The sequence below is a fragment of the Cucurbita pepo genome, chromosome 8 (genome assembly GCF_057944985.1).
Source record: "Cucurbita pepo subsp. pepo isolate OVF chromosome 8, ASM5794498v1, whole genome shotgun sequence".
NCBI lineage: Eukaryota > Viridiplantae > Streptophyta > Magnoliopsida > Cucurbitales > Cucurbitaceae > Cucurbita > Cucurbita pepo.
Genome location: NC_141805.1, coordinates 5,710,436 through 5,731,681, shown reverse-complemented (window position 1 = coordinate 5,731,681; position 21,246 = coordinate 5,710,436). Strand labels below are relative to the sequence as shown.

Below are 21,246 nucleotides of genomic sequence, written 5' to 3'. Positions count from 1 at the left end.
ATTAAATTAATAAAATAATAAAAAAAAAACTATTTTACAATTTTAAATATATTAAAATACTTATCATTGACTCGAGATAAAAGAGGCATATGATGATGTAATTAATATGAAGTATAATGGATAACAATTCAAAAATTATGAAAAGGTTGTAATAAAAAATTATTTGAAAAAAAAATTAATTGCCCAGGTTAGTGAACCACTAATTATTCATCGTCTTCTTCAAAATTAAAATTAAAGTTGTTTCTATAAATAATTAAATAAATAAATAAAGAAAAGAAAAAGAAAAAATGTAGCAATTAAATCTACAATTTGCATTTCATTGACCGTGACCGAGAGTATTGACACGGACCATTGTATTCTTTTTTCATTAATATGTCGATATCTAATATTGTCCACCAAATCCACTTTTTAATCATATTGTATAAAATTGACCTTATATTTAATAAAAATATCAACACATAATATTAATAATAACCCTCTTCCTCGTTTAGAATAGTAAATTCTTATACGACGGTTTAAATATTCTCAAAAAATTTTCAAAAGTTCCCAAGGACTATGAGATCTCACGTCGGTTGAAAAAGAGAACGAAACATTTCTTAAAGTAATGTGGAAACATCTCTCACAGACACATTTTAAAACCGTGAGACTAACGGCGATACGTAACGGGTCAAAGTAGATAACCCCTGCTAACAGTGAGCTTACGCTATTACAAATGGCATCAGAGCCAGACACCGAGCGGTGTGCCAACAAAGACGCTGGTCCCCAAGGGGGTGGATTGTGAGATCCCACGTCAGTTGGACAGGAGAACGAAGTGTTCTTTATAGGAATGTGAAAACCTCTCCCTAACAAACATGTTTTAAAACCGTAAGGCTGACGGCGATACATAACGATTCCAAACGGATAATATCTACTAGCGGCGTACTTGGGCTGTTACACTGACATCCATATTTTCATTAAATTGAGGTCTCTACATTTTTCAACAACATTTTCATTTAAAATTCGAGTTTTAATATTTCTATCTTTAATTTTTCGTCATGAAAATTTTGAAGTTAAGGGTTTATTATGATTTCATGCAAGTGACACAGGTGAAACAAGATTTGAGGTTTCAAACATATGCATCGTCAAATTTGTAATAAGACACAAGAATAGACGTACAACGTTGTTCATTTGAAAAAAAACTACGTACCATTATGTTACATTGCATTGTAAATAAACTATAAAAAGATGGTGGAATTCTGAGAAGATTTCCAAACCCATCATAACATGACGTACGACCGAACCGATTATTTAAACACGACATTGAAATAGAAAATTGAAGAAGAAACAAGAAACGGAAATGAAAGGATTTGGTTTCAAGCAGGGCATTGGAAGCCGGACGGAACCTTCTTTCCACAGTAGTTCAAAAGCAAGCTGAGGGAAACTGAGAGGTCAATCTTGAGACCCAAGGCTCTGGCCTTCACCGCAGTGCAAAGGCACACAGCAGCTTCCAGGTCAACAAGGCCTTGGATTAGGGTGCAACATGGGGATTTTGGTGGTGAGCCGATCACTAAGTGCACTAGATCGTCCAGCAAGTCGGCGCAGACGCCAAGCTTGAGGGTGTCCCTGGGGCACTTGGGAAGTGATGGTTGCTGCCTTGATGGAGTGGGCTTGTGGGGCTTGGGTGGCGGCGGTGGGCAAGGGACATAGGTGGAGATGACCATAGTGAAGAAGAGGAGGTTGAGGAGGAGGAGGGCAATGGGTGAAGAGAGCTTGGAAGCCATTGGTGGAGAGATATTGAAGGGTTTGTAGGTTTGTGCGATGGCTTGTGAAGAATTATGAGAAGGGTTAGGGTTTTTATAATTGGGGTTTGAGAACTTGTTGTATTTTAAAACAAAAATTCCTCATAAATTGCTGGATATGAAACACCCAACTTTTTCGGTTACTTTATTAACTTTTGAGGAATTGATTTGAGAGATGGGTTTTTAATTAGTTTGTCTTTTTTTAAAATATTATAAAAATTTAAAATGTTCTACAAAATAGACAAGTGATGTTTGATAAGAAGATATCAAATACTTTTTAAAACAAATTATTGTTGGAAAATAATATTTGATAGAACACTCCAGACAAGTGGGCAATAGATGATAATCTAGAGATTATTTTTAGTACAAATAATTTTTACAAATATAATATAGTTTTTTTTTTTTTTTTTTTAAATATAACTATGAGATTCCATGTCATTTTGAAGGAGTAACGAAACATTTTTTTTTTATAAGGGTGTGGAAACCGAATCCCTCTCAGGCCAATGAGAGGGTGGGGCCCCTTGTTCAAGACTTGGAGTCAGTGCATAAGGGAACTACCTCTCTTCTATCCCTAAAAGTGGGTAGGAGTGAATTCCATCTTGCACCCCACGTCCCCAGCCATTCACCCAGTCTTACCCCTGAAATGGGAGGCCTATTGAGTCGGCGAACTAGAGCCACTCTCACCCATGCAAATCTAAGGATAATTCCGAATAAACAGGAGTTCATGGTTAGCTCAGGATTAAAACCGAGTTACCTAGGTTATCGAATGAAAAGAAAATCAGTCTCAACAGTAAACGACATTAAAAAGTGAGAGTGGTTATCTTCATGGTCCGATCTTATGCAATACTCATTGCATAGGATGCCCCCACTCACATGTCTCCACATGTACAATTTAGTGATCACATTGTTTATATCATATACAAAAGTGGGCCGCATCCATAGTGTCCCCAGAATGAGGTACTCAGCCTTATCCTTATACTATAGATCATTTTGACTATATACTTGAACTTGATCCACTCTTATGTCTCTACATATAGTTCAAGTAATCATACTATAGCCAGAGTGTTCTTAGTTTATTGGATTCAGATTAATGATCGTAAATTTCACTTTATACAATAACAATCTTTACTGAATAAACAATAATAATACCTTTATTGAAAATAGAATATGTTTTTGTTTACAAACTTTGAGTTTTTGGACATAAAACCCAACAAACTCCCACTTGGACTAAAACTCTAGTGGGGTTTTATAACGTTGAGTAGAGAGAAATACAAAAAACTAGGGCATCACATACTCATGCCATTTCTCCCACTTGCCCTAGATTACATAACTCGTAGTCCTAGACTCACTAGGTGCCCTTCAAACACTTTAGCCGTGAGGGGCTTTGTAAATGGATCAGCAATGTTGTGCTCTGAAGCTATCTGTGTGACGATCACATCTCCTCGTTGCACAATCTCCCTTATGAGATGATATTTGCGCTCAATATATTTTCCTCGCTTATGGTTTCTTGGTTCTTTTGAATTTGCAACTGCTCCACTATTATCACAATAAAGAGTGACGGGAAGATGCATATTTGGAACGACTTCCAAATCAGTTAAGAACTTCCTAAGCCATACAGATTCTTTCGCTGCTTCACAAGCAGCAACATACTCAGCCTCCATGGTGGAATCAGCAATGCAACCTTGCTTTATGCTTCTCCATATTATTGCTCCTCCGTTCAGAGTGAAGACAGATCCTGATGTCGATTTCCTCGAATCTACATCGGTCTGAAAATCTGAGTCAGTGTACCCTGTAAGGATTAGATCCTTAGCGTCGTACATTAGCATATAGTCCCTCGTTCTCCTAAGATACTTGAGGATATTCTTAACGGCAGTCCAATGAGCACGTCCCGGATTGGACTGATATCTGCTGACAATTCCCACAGCATAGCATATGTCGGGTCGGGTACATAGCATGGCATACATCAGACTGCCGACCGCTGATGCATAGGGAATGTGTCTCATATCCTCAACTTCTTGAGGTGTCTTAGGACTTTGTTCCTTCGACAAATGAACTCCATGCCTAAAAGGTAATAATCCTTTCTTGGAGTCCTGCATCTTATATCGAATCAACATTTTATCGATGTACGATGCCTGAGACAATGCTAGTGTTTTGTTCTTGCGATTTCGAACAATTTGGATTCCAAGAACAAACTGAGCCTCTCCCAAATCTTTCATTTGGAATTGTGTCGCTAGCCAATGCTTAATGTCAGTCAGAAATCCCACATCATTTCCAATGAGTAGGATATCGTCAACGTACAACACCAAGAAAGCTACTGTAGAGTTGACTATCATTTTATAAACACAAAGTTCAACATTCTGTTTAAAGCCATAAGATTTGATCGCAGTATCAAACTTTATATTCCAGGATCGAGATGCTTGCTTCAACCGATAAATGGATCTTTTAAGCTTTCAAACCCTTTGCTAGTGATCCTGTTCAATGAACCCCTCTGGTTGAGCCATATAGATACTCTCTTCAAGATTGCCGTTTAGAAAGGCTGTCTTAACATCCATTTGCCAAATTTCATAATCATAAAATGTGGCAATAGACAAGAGTATTCTAATCGATTTAAGCATAGCAACAGGAGAGAAGGTTTCTTCATAGTCCACCCCCTCTCTTTGGGTATAACCCTTTGCTACTAGTCGAGCTTTAAAGGGTTGTACCTTACCGGTTTGGTCTCGTTTCCTCTTATAGATCCATTTGCAACCAATAGGTTTTACCCCATCTGGTTGATCTACAAGTTCCCAGACTGAATTGAAGTACATTAACTCCATTTCAAGATTCATGGCTTTAATCCACTGATCTCTATCTTCATCATTCATTGCCTGTTTATAGGTCAATGGATCCTCAACGCCATCAACAGGTATGATGACTTGAGTTTCTGTCAAACCTAAGTAACGATAGGGTTGAGTTATAACCCTCCCACTACGTCGAGGCATTCTCAACTCTTGAGAAGGATGTGATTGACCAGAAGTGTCAGCTCCATCAACAACTCTTGTTGAAGAACCAGCTTGATCAACAACTCTTGTTGTCTTATCAGTAGCTTCTTTAGAAATCTCACTTAATACTAGTTTGCTACGAGGTTGATGATTTCTTACGTGGTCTTCCTCTAAGAATGTAGCGTTTGTTGATACAAACACTCTATTTTCTTGAGGGTCATAAAACAAACAACCTTTCGTCTCTTTGGGGTATCCTACGAATAGACATAATTTTGAACGACGTTCTAATTTCTTGGGGTTTTGCAACAACACATGTGCTGGACATCCCCAAATTCTGAAGTGACGTAAACTACCTTTACGCCCTTTCCATAACTCATAAGGTGTTTCTGAAACACTCTTAGTAGGAACCATGTTCAAAATGTATGTAGCAGTCTCCACTGCATATCCCCAAAACGGATCGGGTAATTGAGCGAAACTCTTCATAGACCGAACCATGTCTAATAGAGTTCTATTTCTCCTTTCTGATACACCATTTTGTTGAGGCATACCAGGGGCTGAGAGTTGAGACCTTATTCCATGTCCTATCATATAGTCCTGAAATCTTAAGTCCATGTACTCTCCTCCTCGATCTGATCGAAGTGTTTTAATAGTTTTACCTAATAGATTCTCAACCTCAGTCTTATACTCTCTGAATTTTTCAAGAGCTTCGAACTTGTGATGCATTAGGTAAAGATAGCCATACCTTGAATAATCATCAATAAAAATGATGAAATATTCATACCCTCCTCGTGCTTTGACATTCATTGGACCACAGAGATCTGTATGCACGAGTTCTAAGGTTTCTTTGGCTCTATAACCTTTTTTGGAAAAAGATCGTTTAGTCATTTTACCCTCAAGACAAGACTCACATGGAGGTAAAGAGTTGTCTTCTAACTCATTTAGAAGTCCTCTTTTGACCAATCTCTCAATCCTATTGAGATTAATGTGACCTAGTCTTAAGTGCAAAAGATAGGTATTAGGAGAAATCTTTTGTCGTTTATTTTGAGTTTCAGCTGTTTTAAATATCTCGGTATTTAAAATAGCTTTTGTTTCGCTCGGTTTTAACATATATAAGTTGTTTTCTAGTTTTGCAGAACAAATATGAATACCTCTTTTGAAAATGAACACTTCATCGATTTCAAAAGATACTTTATACAATTGTTCTAATAAACAAAAGATAGATATTAGATTCATTTTCATTTCAGGAACAAAAAGTACATTATCTAATATAATGAATCTATCTCCAAAAAACAACTTTAAATTTCCTACTGATCTTGCTGAGACAACCTCTCCTGTTCTAACCCTGAGTGTTATCTCGCCGTCCGCAAGCATTCTCCAGGAGCTAGTTTCCTGGTAAAAAGAACAAATATGATTAGTCGCCCCTGAATCTAGTATCCAAGTTGAGTTGACATATTCAACTAAACATATTTCTACAACGAGTAAATCATATTTACCTTGTGTCTTTTCGGCTTTCTTCTCTACAAGGTATTTTGGGCAGTTTCTCTTCTAGTGCCCGTTTTCGTTGCAATGGAAACATTTTCCTTTATCTGCCTTTTGAACCTTGTGTTTGCAGTTAGTAGGAATCTTATTTTTTCCTTTACCCTTCTTCTTCATCAAAACACTTTTAGAAGTTGAAGGTCCAGACTTATTTTTGGAGGACGATCCTCGTAGTAATTTCTTGGAGATAGCAACATTTGCCTCTCCTGTTTGTCCCTTGTTCATTAAGAGGGACTGATAAGTTTGTAGCTCATTGAGAAGAGCAGTCAAGTTATATTCTATTTTGTTCATAACCACATTGGTGCGGAACTGGAAGAAGCTCTTCGGAAGAGACATCATGATAAAACTGACTTGACTCTTCTCATCAATGACAACTTCATTTTCTTCTGCCACATTGAAATGGACCATCATGTCCAGGACATGTTCTCTAACTGAGGTCCCTTCTTTCATACGACAGTTGTAAATGTATTTTATGGCTTCATGTCTAAGGGAGAAGGACGGTTGTCCAAACATCCCTTTTAGAGATTCCATAATCTCTTTAGCAGTACCCATAACATCGTGTTTCTTAGCCAAAACATCAGATATGCTGGCTAGAATGTACACTCGGGCTTTATCATTTGCCTTTATCCATCTGTCATACGCATCCAGAACTGTTCGGTTTGCATTTGAGCTGGGGTTTGGAGAACACTCCTCAGTTAAAATAAACTTTAAATCATCAATGACCAGTATTGTGTTTAGGTTTGATTTCCAAGTTGTGTAGTTGTCGCCGTTTAATTTCTCAGAAGCGAGTAATTGTACTATTGAGTTTGTCATGCTGTGATATAAAGAAAATTCTATTAGTGATTTGACTTAATCCTGTTTAATCCAATCAGTTTTAGCAAATGTAATAATGTACCCAAATGATTATTAATTTGCAACGATACTTTAGTGAGTTAGAGCAACTGCTACCGAGGGGCAGTCAATCACTCATTCACTAAACCAAGACATTCTTGACTTAAACACTATTCCCAGAATAACTCTTGTTCCTATAATGAGCAGTGTTCTTTAGTTATCGCTGTTTTGGTCAAGAATATACCAACTCTTAGTATTTCTTCGTAAGTGTGACCCGCCATTTTCAGACCTCATAGATCGGTCCCAACAAAGCTATCGAATGAAAAAGCCAAAGTTGGGAACGGACCTAAGTAATCCTATCCCATTTCTGGAGTTTGCGTTGTTTCGACTCCCATGTTACGACCCTCCGAATGGGTAGTTGCTCTAGGGCAACATGCAGGTGGAACATGGGAACCTCACGGTGCAACCTAATGGTGGAGACCATAGGACGTATTTGACATACTTCCTTCTCCCACTTACTATAAATACTTTCTCTATTCACCTTGTTATTGACTCATGCAAATACCTTCCGAATGGAGGATGCTCCCAGGGCGACACGAGGCCGAGCATGAATCTCACTGTGTGAATTTTACAGAGAGCGTGAAAAGAAAACGATGTATCTTATAAACCTTTTTCCTCCCACTAAGTATTTTAGATGGTTGGGTATACTCATTACTTAAGTATATTCCGGCTAATTAAATATAACTTAAGTCTAGGTGATTTTTCTAAATCTTACATCACTTAAGCATGCTCATAAAACTGGGCTAACTAAGCTCAAGTACTGGTCCGATCTCCAGGTAGTAGGTGTTCTGTAAACCGTCAACTTAAGTACCTCCAGCCTTAGACAAGATCGTGCCAGGTGAGCTTTCTCGTAACCGCAATTTCGTAAGACATCGACCTATATTAACTATTAAAATTGATCGTGCTAGGGTCTTAACCCTAAGTGAGCAAGCACTTACCTTTATTATAGATTTTAACGTCTATCTCGTTTTATGACGTTGAAAATAACCTATAACATGCATCTAACATGCTTTATATAACAATTATATAATCAACCATTCCATGCAATAATATAACAATTTATATCTATCACTAATGGAACCCTAAACATGCATACTATACATTATAACACTTATAACATACTTGGAATGCATGGAACATGCTTAGCCTATGGTGGGATTTTAAATCTACATGACATACTTTATGCATATACATTTTCTATTTAATTAAAACATACATTCATAATGCATAATTAATTAAACACACTAAAGTGGGTTGGTTTTGGCATTTTAAAGCAAACATTTAACTAAATTATTACACTAATAATTAAAAATAACTTGAGCCGCTCCCAAGGATCACGAACTGGGCGATCCAACCCTTAATAACGTTGAATCGGACCCCAACGGCAGAAGAAACACCCGAACCGCCTCTTCCATCTTCTTCGGTTCAGCTTGCTATCTCTTCCATTTTCGATCAATTACAACCTAAAATGGACTCTAATGACTCCATAAAAATTACAGACCTTTCTTCATTCATTCAAGCCCATACACGCTAGGCTTATTACAATAATTGTATCAAATAGAAGCATAAAAAAAAAATTGCCAAAACCAAAACCATCCACTTTAGCAACCACAAATTTCATTCATGAAATAGTACCCACCATGATCAAATTAATGTAAATAAAGTGCCTAAAACTTGCTCTGATACCAATTGATGGTGTTAATATAACACATAAGGAAGCATAGGCACTTTTAGAACATTAATTATAGTATATAACTAGCATGTTCATAAGTATTAAAACTTAATTAGTTTAGATACTAACCTTTTGTAGTTCAAACTCATTTTTCCTCACAAACCGGTTTCGAACCACCACTAGTGTCTTCTCCACTATCCTCCGGCCTTAGAACGGGATTGTGGAATCTGGTGAGTGACTAAACTTGGGAGGGATTTTGTATATGTGAAGAGAGTGTTTGTGAGAGGTTTTTCTCAAGGTTTTCCACCAAGAAGAAGAAGACCTTCCATGTACCATGATCACTCTATTTAAAGAGTCATGTTTGCATGTTCATGCAAATTTGAGATCATCAAATTTTGACACTTAAAATTCCACTCAAATGTTTGGGATTATGTGGCAAGCATGCATGTTTGAGTTAACCAAATTTTGACACTCAAAATTCCACTCAAACTTGTGGGCTTTATTTGGCAAACATGCAAGTTTGGGTAAACCAATTTTTGACACCTCAAAATTCCACTAACATGGATTTTTCCATGAGATGAAGTCAACCTTTTGACTTTTTTCATTTTAATTCAACAATTAATTTGAATAATGAATTTCAAATTAAAGTAACATTAAATGATTAATTAAACTATTTAATTAATATTTAATATTAATTCAAATGCCAATCCCAATCAATTCCGACACATAATTGATTAAGATATTTAAATCTTATTTAAATATCTCAGATTCTCTCCTTTTGTTTAATTCATAAATAAAACAAAAATGCGGTTAAGTATATCGTATATATGTAGTGCATATTCCCTAATTTGAATTCGAACACTTCGAACTCAATCGTCACACTGTTCTATGGTTTAGTCCGATATGAGCTAGCAGAGGGACCTAATGGACCTATAGATCGTGGGCTCCAACGATCCAAGATTAACAGGCTAAACTCATTAACCTTGTTAACCAACATTCGTTAACTATTAGGACACTCCACTATAGCCTAGTAGTTGAAGGCAAGTGCTATTTTTTTTAGATGAAGGCAAGACAACCATGTAGGGTCACTATATAGGCTATGAGAATGAAGGTTTGATAGAGGCATATGATGATGTAATTAATATGAATTTTAATGGTTAACAATTCAAAAATTATGAAAAGGTTGTAATAAATAATTATTGGAAAAAAAAAATTAATTGCCCAGTGAACCACCAATTATTCATCATCTTTTTAAAAATTAAAATTAAAGTTGGATCTATAAATAATTAAATAAATAAATAAAGAAAAGAAAAAGAAAAATGTAGCAATTATCTCTACAATTTGCTTTTCATTGACCAAGAGTATTGACACGGACCTTTGTATTTTTTTTTCATTAGTATGTCGATATCTAATATTGTCAACCAAATCCACTTTTAATCATATCGTATAAAATTGACCTTATATTTTATAAAAATATCAACATATAATATTAATAATAACCCTCTTCCTCGTTTAAAATAGTAAATTCTTATGCGACGGTTTAAATATTTTCATAAATTTTTCAAAAGTTCCCATGGACTATGAGATCTCACGTCGGTTGAAAAAGAGAATGAAACATTTCTTAAAATAATGTGGAAACATCTCTCACAGACACATTTTAAAACCGTGAGACTGACGACGATACGTAACGGGCCAAAGTAGATAATCCCTGCAAACGGTGAGCTTAGGCTATTACAAATGGCATTAGAGCCAAACACCGAACGGTGTGCCAACAAAGACGCTGGCCCCCAAGGGGGTGGATTGTGAGATCCCACGTTAGTTGGAGAGGAGAAGGAAGCATTCTTTATAAGAATGTGAAAACCTCTCCCTAACAAACATGTTTCAGAACACTTCAAACTAATAGAACACATTGTCGGTCTTACTTTTTTCAAAATATAACGTTGGAATTTAAAATTAAAACTAAACAATTACAAATGGAATAATCTAAAAAATGAAATAAAAGCGTCCTATACTCCTATGACTAAAAATTTAAACATGCAACTACCTTATGCACGTGCCACAGTATCTATTTTCGATGTCGTCGTCGTTCGTACATAGGCGTCTTCTATTTACAGGAAAAATGATATTTGGCACACGGCTTGAGTATTTCGAAGAATACTCAGTAAGTGACCCACTGTAGGGGTCATGCTCATGCAAACACATGCAGCATGCTCTTGGGATCCAGCTCTAACTCATCTAGGAGTGACCTCCAATCTCGAACAAATTGGATGTGTAGTACTTCTTTACACATGACCCACACGTGCGAGCGTGAATCCTCCGGGCACTCGCCTGGACCCTCTAATCAAGCTAATCTGTAACGACATCTGGAAGTTAGCAGAACCCCATAGTGTCATGAACTATTCAAACTTCATAGTTTGTCTTATTATCATAGGTTTAATGTATGGAGCACAATTGCGAGTATGAACTATTTATTTAAAAAAAAAAAAAAAATTAGTGCTCGAGTATTTAAAAAAAAAAGGGAAAAAAAGAAAAAATAAATTAGGTCACAATAGAGGCAAACCAGTCATTTTGCCTTATTACTTGAGGGGTCTCTTTTGGCTGAGGCATAATTTGGAAAAGAGAAAAAAAGAGGGGAGAGGAAGAAGAAAGAAGAGGGAAGAAGATTTAGGTTTTGAGGAAGGAGGAGGAGATCGGATCTGAATGGACGCTGGAGATTCGAGTCCCCAATCTAAACCGTTAATAGTCTGAGGCAAGGTGCTCTAACGAATCGCACCTACCTATTTCGTCAAAACGTCCAAGAACTTCAGGTTAGTCCATGAGTGTCTAGATCGAGAAATCATTAAGATTTTCGTGTGTTAGTGACGTTTTGTGTTGATCCTTGGACTCTTACCCTCAACAGCGCTACCTGGTTAAGTTCTGGAGTGAAGGCGGCCAAGATTGGCGTTCGAATTGGAGTTTCAAGAAAACGTGATTTTTGGTAAGAACTCGTATTTTTTTCTCCGAATTCGAACTTGAATAATAAGATCTGTGATTATCAGAAAATTTTAAGAAAATGGTTTCGAAGGAGTAGAATATGAGATCTACAAGGTTCGTGAAGAAAATTTGTCGAATCGGATTACAAATTGGAAGATAAAAAAGTCGAAAGAAAATAGATCGAAACGTGAAGAGACCTGGAAAATGAAGAAAAAAACGTAGGAGAGAGGGTGGAGGCCGCCACGCGTTGGTCGGCAACGGAGGAGAGCGGCGGAACCGGTGATCGACACGTGTCAATCACCGGCTGGTGAGGCACGACCTCACCCAGCAGGACACGCGTCAGGCGCGTAGACTTGGCCGGCCCGACCCGCACCGCACGTGAAGCGCCCGACCCGGTGCCTCTGACCTGCTCCTACGCGGGGAGCAGCACGTGCGGCACGCGCGCGTAGTGACCCTCCACGGCGCGCGTGAGGCACCGATTTTCTTCCCGTTCGGTCTCTGTTTGTTTGTTTTTCGATCCGATTTTGATGCTGACCCTATTATTATGTGAATTAGGACTTGTGAAGGAAATTTCAGATTTGTTGGAATCCATTCCGTCAAGAAAACTCAAACTCGGGAAGGCACGCGTCAACCAAGTAAGTAGCCATTTGGATATCCACGAGCAGTACTTGTAGGAACCGCTAGGAACAAGCATGCATGCTACCACCTATGAAATTAGCTAGCCGGACTTAGCATAATAGTATAGAAACTGCGAATATGAGATGATTATGGAAAGCTAGTTACGAAATGTGTATTAAATCTGTTTTGATTTAGACTCTGATAATGTATGTATGCATGAGGAGGTTGGGAAACTTGTGAAATCTGCGCTCCGGGTAAAGATGGACGTTATCTTCCCGTTGAGCATGTTTGTTAATATTGCATGAACTGCTGCGTGTTAACTCTTATGCATGATGATTGCTTGTGTATCTTTCTTGATGAATAGGAAGAAATTATGAGCTTAGATTAGGGTGCTTGTGACTAAGTAGGCTAGACGAGACCCTTGATTGGGGAACTCTAGAATACCGTGCAATTAGACCCGTAAAATGATTACCGGCAGATCCAGAGCCCAGAATTCCAAACCAGATAGGTTTGTGAGACCAGGCACGAGAATCCTAGAGATACACGAATCCATGTCTAAGCCACCAGGTTCCACCCTAGAAAGAATAATAGGTCACCACGGTAACTATAGGTAGCCCGCTAGAGTTGAGCAGTGTAGGTAGTGTCATCAGAACCTCACTCCCTCTCTCCTCCGATATCGTACCGTTAAGACAGAGCTCTGGTACGGTGATCGTTGAGCTTAGCAGATCCGGATACGGAAGTGTGACAGGTGCCCAGACCTAGTGGTGATAGCTAAGGGGTCTTCTGAACAGGACTCCTTGGCCGTAGAAACCCGTCCCTGAGTGGGGGACGTGGAGCCACATAGGATGACTCAGTAGCTGACCGGCACACAGGGGGTCGCACCCCGTTTAGTGGATGTATGGTCCCGTGTGAGGGTCGTCAGTTAACCTCCATGGATGATGTTCAAAGAGAGTCACATTTTCAGATCCAGCCATACAATCCCCTCAGATTTACTTATGAGGTCGCACCTCACCTCAGGACACTGATCATTTCACTGCTTAAGATGGGCAAGCCTCCTAAGATACAGAAAAGAGAGTTGCAGCTTAGATCACTCTCCTCAGAAACCCGAGAAAGACCGTGGTTACCCACAAAGATAAGGATGCGAAAAGAGCCTACAAGTAGCCTGCTTAATGAGTATTTTTATACTCATTCCTTTCTACTCTTTTTTTTTTCATGTGAGTGATACCATGGATCGGGGCGAGAATGCATGCTGAATCTTAATGCCACAGAGGAGTATCCTTGGGCATCTAGGAGTCTGTGCATAATTTTGTTAGATTTGTCATGCATTGCATGTAAACCATTTCCATACTTTTCTTACTTGAACACCTTGTTTTGGATTTTAAACCTTTTACGTAATTGCAAAAGTTTTTTTTTTTTTTTTGAAATCTCGTCTTCTCTATTTGTTATTACACGATTTCATTGCATTGTCTGTTGGTCAAGCCCTAGATTTCGAGATACAAATTTTGGGCTGTGACACTTCAACTATACCGGAGAAAGGAGAGACTTAAAATATAAATATATCTAAGAATAGCTCAACAATCCTCACATATGTGCCGATCAAGGTAGGTCTTAAACAAAGATACTCTAATTTTTCTTACGTTAATAACTTCGCCTACGAAATGGCTTTAATGTTGGCTTGGTTGTATGATGCACGAACCTCCATATATTACACTACATAAACTACAATATCATGTACGTCGTGGTATTATGCACGCTCCTTTCCCTCCATAGCTTCTGCCAACGTGAGTTTAAGCTAGCCCAACAAGTAGACTTAGAGGATACGTATACGAGTCTGCTATGTGGATCTATGTGTGCATGTGTAGAGAAATATTACACATTCAACTCTATCCAGACAGAAAAGTAGAGATCGTTGCATGTATTTGCATTTTCCGACCGCAACAGTGTGATTATTTACTGAGTATTTTTTTAAATTATCAAACCAAGTGCTATTTTTTTTAGATGAAGGCATGACAACCATGTAGGGTCACTATATAGGCTATGAGAATGAAAGTATGATAGTTGCATTTTCTATTCAAGTTATAGCCCTTAAGTTAGATATCAAACTTAGTTACTTAACATTAATGTTTCAAATGTTAATATTGACAAAAAAATATCGAAGTCTCGATTTTATGGAAATGTTAATATCAATAGATAATTTTGAAAAAATATATATATATAAAACAAAAATACTAATAAATTAAATTTATATAAAAAAAAAAACTATTTTACAATTTTAAATATATTAAAATACTTATCATTGACTCGAGATAAAAGAGGCATATGATGATGTAATTAATATGAAGTATAATGGATAACAATTCAAAAATTATGAAAAGGTTGTAATAAATAATTATTTGAAAAAAAAAATTAATTGCCCAGGTTAGTGAACCACTAATTATTCATCGTCTTCTTCAAAATTAAAATTAAAGTTGTTTCTATAAATAATTAAATAAATAAATAAAGAAAAGAAAAAGAAAAAATGTAGCAATTAAATCTACAATTTGCATTTCATTGACCGTGACCGAGAGTATTGACACGGACCATTATATTCTTTTTTCATTAATATGTCGATATCTAATATTGTCCACCAAATCCACTTTTTAATCATATTGTATAAAATTGACCTTATATTTAATAAAAATATCAACACATAATATTAATAATAACCCTCTTCCTCGTTTAGAATAGTAAATTCTTATACGACGGTTTAAATATTCTCAAAAATTTTTCAAAAGTTCCCAAGGACTATGAGATCTCACGTCGGTTGAAAAAGAGAACGAAACATTTCTTAAAGTAATGTGGAAACATCTCTCACATACACATTTTAAAACCATGAGACTAACGGCGATACGTAACGGGCCAAAGTAGAAAATCCCTGCTAACGGTGAGCTTAGGCTATTACAAATGGCATCAGAGCCAGACACCGAGCGGTGTGCCAACAAAGACGCTGGCCCCCAAGGGGGTGGATTGTGAGATCCCACGTCAGTTGGAGAGGAGAACGAAGCGTTCTTTATAGGAATGTGAAAACCTCTCCCTAACAAACATGTTTTAAAACCGTAAGGCTGACGGCGATACATAACGATTCCAAACGGATAATATCTACTAGCGGCGTACTTGGGCTATTACAGTGACATCCATATTTTCATTAAATTGAGGTCTCTACATTTTTCATCAACATTGTCATTTAAAACTTGAGTGTTAATATTACTCTCTTTAATTTTTCGTCATGAAAATTTTGAAGTTAAGGGTTTATTACGATTTCATGCAAGTGACACAGGTGAAACAAGATTTGAGGTTTCAAACATATACATCGTCGAATTTGTAATAAGACACAAGAATAGACGAACAACGTTGTTCATTTGAAAAAAAAAAAACTACGTACCATTATGTTACATTGCATTGTAATGAAACTATAAAAAGATGGTGGAATTCTGAGAAGATTTTCAAACCCATCATAACACGACGTACGACCAAACCGATTATTTAAACACGACATTGAAATGGAAAATTGAAGAAGAAACAAGAAACGGAAATGAAAGGATTTGGTTTCAAGCAGGACATTGGAAGCCGGACGGAACCTTCTTTCCACAGTAGTTCAAAAGCAAGCTGAGGGAAACTGAGAGGTCAATCTTGAGACCCAAGGCTCTGGCCTTCACCGCAGTGCAAAGGCACACAGCAGCTTCCAGGTCAACAAGGCCTTGGATTAGGGTGCAGCATGGGAATTTTGGTGGTGAGCCGATCACTAAGTGCACTAGATCATCCAGCAAGTCGGCGCAGACGCCAAGCTTGAGGGTGTCCCTGGGGCACTTGGGGAGTGATGGTTGCTGCCTTGACGGGGTGGGCTTGTGGGGCTTGGGTGGCGGCGGTGGGCAAGGGACATAAGTGGAGCTGACCATAGTGAAGAAGAGGAGGTTGAGGAGGAGGAGGAGGGCAATGGGTGAAGAGAGCTTGGAAGCCATTGGTGGAGAGATATTGAAGGGTTTGTAGGTTTGTGCTATGGCTTGTGAAGAATTATGAGAAGGGTTAGGGTTTTTATAATTGGGGTTTGAGAATTTGTTGTATTTTAAAACAAAAATTCCTTATAAATTGCTGGATATGAAACACCCAACTTTTTCCGTTACTTTATTAACTTTTGAGGAATTGATTTGAGAGATGGGTTTTTAATTAGTTTGTCTTTTTTTAAAATATTATAAAAATGTCAAATGGCCTACAAAATAGACCGAGTGATGTTTGATAAGAAGATATCAAATACTTTTTAAAACAAATTATTGTTGGAAAATAATATTTGATAGAACACTCCAGACAAGTGGGGAATAGATGATAATCTAGAGATTATTTTTAGCACAAATAATTTTTACAAATATAATATAGTTTTTTTTTAAAATATATCTATGAGATTCCACGTCATTTTGAAGGAGTAACGAAACATTTTTTTTTTATAAGGGGGTGGAAACCTCTCCCTAGTAAATTGTAAAATTGGTGGCGATGTATAATGAGTCAAAGCGGATAAATATATATTAACAATGAATTGTGGTATATATTGATGTTAGTATGACATAACAATACTAAGATTGTTATTACATGCATGCTTTGAAAACCTTTTAAAATTTAATTAAGATGAAAACTGTTATAAGATAAAAGATCTAAAAAAAATAAAAAATAAATCCGAGTCAACCGAGTCAACCTATGTGAGCCCAGAAAATCAGTTTCAAGTTTGAAATCTATAACATTATTTCTCTCATTTACATGGGTCCATTGTTAAAAGTCTTGAAATATAATCAATAATTATATTTTTATTAAAAATCTTATTTTCCATGGTTACTGTGGTAGAAAGAAAAGTATATACAACTATTTAAGTTATTGTGAGCTATACTACTCTCTGTATGTACCATCTGCATTTACCTTTCCCTCTATATTTAGTTTGTGGTTTTTAATTCCCTAATTTTTTTTTCCATGTGCTCTTTTCATTCTCTATTTCTAAATCTTTCCTTACCTCAATGCTTACTGTTCACAAATTTTCTTGGTCATTCTATTTTTAATCTATTCATTTGGCTACTGATATAAATTTAATCTAATATTACTAATGATTTGCTAGAATTCATATGAATGATGGACATTTAGTTTCTAACTCAAAGCTAAACCATTGTAATAATTCAATAAACATCTAACTATAATTGGCTGTGATTTCTAAAAAACAATGGGATAAAAGAAAATGAAGATTTAATATATATCTTATTGATCGGATCTATCTTCACATAAATCTCACATGAATCACAGCTGAAGTTGTTTTTCTGTTGCTCTGTGGCAGGAGGATGGGTTGAGGAGGGGGGGGGGGGGGGGGGGGGGAGATAATTGTGATGAAAGGTTAGTGGGCTATTACATGAGCGGTGTCTGAAAAAATGGGTTGAGGAGATAATTGTTTCTTTCTTTCTTTATTGTTGGGCTATTACATGAGCGGTGTCTGAAAAAATGGGTTGAGGAGATAATTGTTTCTTTCTTTCTTTATTGTTGGGCTATTACATGAGCGGTGTCTGAAAAAGTACCACACATCCAACCTTACCCAGACTAGAAAGAGCTCAATGTCATGTTATATTGTTTTAAAGCTTAGGTCCTATCATGTATATGTTTGTTTGGATTATCTGACCCCAACAGTAGGGTTACTTATTGAGTATTTCTTCAAATACTAGCCACATACTACCCTTATATTTTAGGTAAAGGTAAAGCACCCCTACGCATACTACCGTGATTCTAGAATGGTCATAGAAGCTAAGTTATGAGAGTAGTATGCATTGTTTTTCTTCATGGGTAGTTCAGGGTTCTCATCTTCGTACTGGAATCATGTTAATGTTTCTTTTCTAACGTTGATGGTACTTGTTATTTCTTATTTTTAAATTGAATGTGTAAATTCATAGCTTCATAAGAAAGATTCTAATGAGTATTTCGTTGAAAAATCGTACGTGTAGTGACACCTCTCATCCAAGTTAGTGAATGTAAGGCATTACCGTAATTTAAAAATAGAGACTATTGTCAACTAATCAAAATTTATTTGTTTATCCTAATAGAAGTTAGGATAATTCATCAAAATTAAAATGATTAATTGAGAGTGACGCACAAATAATCTACTAGTATGATTTGATTGTTCAAAAACTATTTATTGTCTCGCCGACATAATATTTTAATAGACCGAAAATAGAAAGTTTATAATTAAAATATATCAAAAAAAGAAAAAAGATGAACTTGAAAAATTGGAAGGCATCACTCCAAGACAATTTACTTAAAAGAAAGTCAAAGTAATGGACAAGCAAAGAGAGGTGTGTGACACATCCCAGAACTCCACCAATCAATACATTGCATAATCAAATATAAAAACATTAATTAGTCAATTTAATGACTTTTATTTCTTCCTTTTTTTTTTTTTACTCTTAGTTTAAACTTTATTCTCCACTTGCAACCATAAAAAGTCAAACCTTCAAGATTTGATCCATTCAAAAACATTATATTTCCTTTGTTCATTCTTAACCAATAGTTCTCTTTAACTATTCAAATATTGTAGTTTTGCATGTCAATAACTAAACTTAAATTTCTACTAATCATAATTTAGAAATAATGTTTATGTTAAATATTTATCTTTGTATAAGTTTTTTTTAATTATATTTTTCTTTATGATCGAAACAGTAAACGCAAGTTAAATAAATTGTTGAACAATGAATGTATATGTCAACTATCGATGAAAATGTCATAACGGTTCGTATAAGTTATTTACGTGAGGGACCATTACCTAATAAATTAAAGTAAAAAAAAAAAAAAAAACGGAATGAAATTGACCTACAAGAAATTAATATCCATATATTTATTTATTTATTTTTAAATTCAAATCCAACATTATAGTCAATGATATAATCCAATCCAATGATATATGTTCATTTTGGTTAATATTCTACATTTTATTAAAAAGATAGGTTTCATATTTATAATTTTAATTTCATGTGAAATAAATTTAATTCTTTTAATTAAAGTAGATTTTAAAAATTAAGAGGTGGAATTTATAATTATTTTAAATTAAGTCATTACTACACATAAGGATCTTGAAACAAATACAAATTTACTTCTCAATACAAGAATGTTTATCCTACTTCATGTGTTCCACGTGTTTATGCTCGGTAAGTACATGATCGACAAAACTCTAGTGATTTATTATGAGCCTTTGCAGTTAGACAAAAGCTCGAGTAAAGAAAAAAAATATCTATATAGATTTTAGCTCGATAAGTGATGAAATTGCATATTAGAGAGATAACATTTATCACATGAAAATGATGATGGAGAAGTTCCTAGAGTTATTCCAAGCTTAAGATGTGTGTGTTATTTCTCAATCTTCATACTATCATTTCTTTTATTTCTAGCCAACGCCAATTTGGAGAACATGATGAAGAAAAAAGAAAATGGAGGAAGTCGATTTGGAGTTAGTTTTGGAACTATTCCTCGACGAGTAGGATAAAACGAACATCAACTCAAGAAATTTAGTGAACCCTGCACATGTCATTATTATGACTGTTTGCATGTATTATGTGATGCTATGCTATGTTATAAATTACGCTATGTCGTATTAAAACCGTAAGGCTGACGGCGATACATAACGATTCCAAACGGATAATATCTACTAGCGGCGTACTTGGGCTGTTACACTGACATCCATATTTTCATTAAATTGAGGTCTCTACATTTTTCAACAACATTGTCATTTAAAATTCGAGTGTTAATATTACTCTCTTTAATTATTCGTCATGAAAATTTTGAAGTTAAGGGTTTATTATGATTTCATGCAAGTGACACAGGTGAAACAAGATTTGAGGTTTCAAACATATGCATCGTCAAATTTGTAATAAGGCACAAGAATAGACGTACAACGTTGTTCATTTGAAAAAAAAAACTACGTACCATTATGTTACATTGCATTGTAAATAAACTATAAAAAGATGGTGGAATTCTGAGAAGATTTCCAAACCCATCATAACACGACGTACGACCGAACCGATTATTTAAACACGACATTGAAATGGAAAATTGAAGAAGAAACAAGAAACGGAAATGAAAGAATTTGGTTTCAAGCAGGGCATTGGAAGCCGGACGGAACCTTCTTTCCACAGTAGTTCAAAAGCAAGCTGAGGGAAACTGAGAGGTCAATCTTGAGACCCAAGGCTCTGGCCTTCACCGCAGTGCAAAGGCACACAACAGCTTCCAGGTCAACAAGGCCTTGGATTAGGGTGCAGCATGGGGATTTTGGTGGTGAGCCGATCACTAAGTGCACTAGATCGTCCAGCAAGTCGGCGCAGACGCCAAGCTTGAGGGTGTCCCTGGGGCACTTGGAAAGTGATGGTTGCTGCCTTGACGGAGTGGGCTTGTGGGGCTTGGGTGGCGGCGGTGGGCAAGGGACATAGGTGGAGCTGACCATAGTGAAGAAGAGGAGGTTGAGGAGGAGGAGGAGGGCAATGGGTGAAGAGAGCTTGGAAGCCATTGGTGGAGAGATATTGAAGGGTTTGTAGGTTTGTGCGATGGCTTCTGAAGAATTATGAGAAGGGTTAGGGTTTTTATAATTGGGGTTTGAGAACTTGTTGTATTTTAAAACAAAAATTCCTTATAAATTGCTGGATATGAAACACCCAACTTTTTCCGTTACTTTATTAACTTTTGAGGAATTGATTTGAGAGATGGGTTTTTAATTAGTTTGTCTTTTTTTAAAATATTATAAAAATGTCAAATGGCC

The 21,246-nt window shown here is 36.4% G+C and overlaps 2 pseudogenes; both read right to left on the bottom strand.

The window, feature by feature from the left end:
• Window positions 1-15,869: 15,869 nt before the first annotated feature.
• Window positions 15,870-16,473, bottom strand: LOC111786699 (14 kDa proline-rich protein DC2.15 pseudogene; annotated as a pseudogene).
• A 4,025-nt stretch (window positions 16,474-20,498) lies between these two features.
• On the bottom strand, window positions 20,499-21,026 carry LOC147791418 (14 kDa proline-rich protein DC2.15 pseudogene; annotated as a pseudogene).
• Between the last annotated feature and the right edge of the window lie 220 nt (window positions 21,027-21,246).